Genomic DNA, 3630 nt, shown 5'->3' with positions numbered 1-3630 from the left:
AAATTTTGACTTTTTATTAGAAAAAAAAAAAAATATATATATATATATATATATATATATATATATATATATATATATAATTGTTATTGATATTCATCTATTTTGTTATAATTTTTAATAAATTTTTTATATTTATTATAGATATATAATTTTCCTAAAATTAGTTTTTGTATAATTTATCTAATCCTAGTCCTCCCCGCCTAGACTGAATACTCGCTATCTAATGTCCCAAAAAATTCAAGAGATTTTTCAATTTTAAAATATAATAACCTGTTAAAAAATTTGTTTCAAAAACAATTAAGTAACACTCATTTGATTGGAACCATACGTTATTAGAGTAAAGTTTAAAAAACCGTGGAAACGAATATCTTCAATGCATGTGTACAGTCCCGTCGAGCTCTCCTCACGAACGACCTGCAAAATGTTTAATACACAAATATAAGCATAAATCTTAGTGAGTTCCCCAATATACCATATATTCCATCATACATACAACATGTCCACACAAGAGTTCGACTCTAACGTCGAACAATCAGGTCTCCTATCCATATAAACATATGTAACAATCATTCATGAAATAACAGGTCTACTCTAACCCAAGGTGAATGTTATGGGTCGAGTCACAGTAGGCTACCTTCATGGTCTTTCCTTGTAATACCATGGGCTACCCCCATAGTTTTACAAGCAAGTGTCACGGCTACCCCCATGGTCTTTTCCTTGCAAAGCCATGGGCTAGCCCCATGATCTTACAAGCAAGTGTCATGGGCTATCTGATGGGTTTTGGTCATAATACATCCTATGTGCTCATACAAACCCTAATGCTCAGATCTAGGTTTCTCTATTGTACATGCTTTGAATCCAAGACTATAAACCCTAATTCTAGCATATGGAAATCAATATTAAGATATAATTAGGTTTAAGAACATACCTTGATTGTTATATAGCAATAACAATCCTAATTCCTCCTTGAATTGACTTTGGAAGGCTTAGAGTCACAAGTGTCACTCATCTAATGGTTCACAAACACCATAAGCAAGTGGAGAAGGTATAAAGAGAGAGGAGAGAGGTAGGAATTCATCCTTACATGCTCTAGGGATCAAGTTTATGAATTCTAAGGCCTTAGGGGTCTTTATATAGGGTTGGGATTAGGGTTTCAGTCCTTATCCTTATCTAGTTACTTTCCCATCAAGCAACCATAATATAAGTCTTAGAAAAACCCTTATCTCTTGGCCTTGGACGATTTTAAGGATATCCTTATCCTTGAATTCGTCCATCCTTTAACAAGGATAACCATTGCCCTAATTTGCAACTATCACATAATTACAATTCAGCCCCTCTAGTTTAATTAATTACACTTGATCACAAAATTAATTCTTAGTTAATTATTGACCAATATTAATTAAACAAATATGATTTCTCCTTTAATATATTATTCTTATAACATATTAATCAATCATAATAACCTCTCTCTCTATGAATTTCTCCAATCAAGTTGCTTTGGTGAAGGCAAGCCAAAAGGACCATGCACCATCGTGTCAAGTACATACCAAAATAGTTATAGACTTAGACACTAATCCAACAGTCTCCCACTTGGATAAGTCTAATAACTATTATGCGTATGACTTTGGATCCTGATCTGCAAACGTAGCTTTCCAAAGCCGCTGTCAACTCTGATCATATCAGATACGCGTGTCCTTAGATAAGGTATCATATATTCCTCCATTCTAGATATCATATGAGATATGATTTCAAATCATTCTCTTTGTACTATATCTCGATTTCCGATTTATGACGACAGACTAATTGAACAAATCAAATTAGCCCTAGCCCGGCCGAGCATTTACGTTTGTCATCATTAAACCATCGAGGGGCCCAAAGATATCGCTTTTATCCTACTTTGAATAAAAGGAATGGATAAACTTTGATACAATGCTCGCTTGCACTCACTAACCAAATTACACACAACAATATGTTTTATAACACCAAGTTACTAGTGCGTTTACATATTATCAATGTGCAACCGATTCGCAAGATACAACTCACACATCTCGGTTTCCAGAATATAAGATGTTATCGTCTCACCAATCACTCGTGATACAAGTCATGGAGTGATCCAAGTGAGCGTGGGTTTGATCCAATGCTCAAATCATATTCATAAGCACTCATGAACGTTGCAACAAACATTTGCTTATGTCTAATGCTCTTTAGACAATCCACACACCAATTCACGACAGTCTTCGTTCATATCTACTTCCAACATATGAATGACTGTGGCCCGTTCGAATAATTCAATTATTCTTAATAAACTCAATTATTCTGGAAGTCAAAACATGCAAATGTGAAACACAAGAATAATACTAATCCCATATGGCCTCAAACCTTTGAGTATAAATAGAAACACCTTTTATTTATCACCATATTGATTACTCATTATTTGTCGTTTCGGGTAATCAACTTCTTACTTGAATTATTACACTTGTCCCATGCTCCTAGCATGCACACAATGTTTACCTATGGTTCTTACTTTGTGAAATAGATCACATTGAACACATTTCCAATCATTCCCATTTCACAACTCCAAATCCATTTTTCATACGTTTAAGAATATCAAATTCTTGCCACTTATAGAATATGCTAGATTCTAACATTCTATGCAACTATCCTTTCGTAATGTCACCGCACCAAAGTCACAAAGACCATTGCCAATGATATTACAAAGTCTTCTATCGGAGATTGTTACAAGACAATTCCTTAGATATGATGTCTCTCACTCAAAGTACATTCCTTTGAACATCCCTTTGCATAAAAGTTTCTAATCTAGACATAGATTTCTCAATATTCAATTCCCAATATGGACACACTTCCACATGTTCCATATGACAACTCATTCTTAATAGAATCTTATCTATTCGTATTGATGTCGATACGGTCCATCCAATATGGAAACATTTCCATATTTTCCAATACTATACTTCCAACTACTCACAAGCGACCAATCCTCGTCGAACTTTGGGTTGTCCTTTGATAGTTGTTTAATTGTTTTTAGTCAAAACAGATTGTAGTCCCTTTTCCCTCTAAATGCGCTCGACATTTGGAAAATTTTAGAATGGTCAAACATTAAAGCATTTGCAATCGATCCTATACCCGAAGCGTATGGGACACGACACATAATGTTTTATTTGCTATGTTCTTAAAATTCGAATTGTGAAGAGGGATGCCGTAATCATAATTGAAATTTTAAGAACACACTTTGTACCTTTGACTAAATTTTATTAACATTTCTCAACCTAAACCTTTAGATTTGAAATGAAGCATAATATTCTCTCCCTTAATTATAGCAAAACAACTCTTCAACTATTGCGACTTTGCAAAGTATGACTCTTGTTTTCTATAATTAATATTGCTAACCTTGCAATACTTTCCTTAATAATCATACAATCATAAATTTTATGCTCCCACTATCTTGATGATTATTATAAAACATAACACTTATGCTCCCACTAGCTTCGACATGTATTCATAAACATCTTAACTTTCAGAAAAACAATGCTTATTGAATTTCTTAAGTTCATGTTTCTAATACTTAGTGCTTTGATAATCTTTTATCAAGGTTTCTTGAACTTATACACA

This window comes from Lactuca sativa, chromosome 5 (genome assembly GCF_002870075.4).
Source record: "Lactuca sativa cultivar Salinas chromosome 5, Lsat_Salinas_v11, whole genome shotgun sequence".
NCBI classification, from domain to species: domain Eukaryota; kingdom Viridiplantae; phylum Streptophyta; class Magnoliopsida; order Asterales; family Asteraceae; genus Lactuca; species Lactuca sativa.
Note: the sequence above shows the minus strand (reverse complement) of the source record.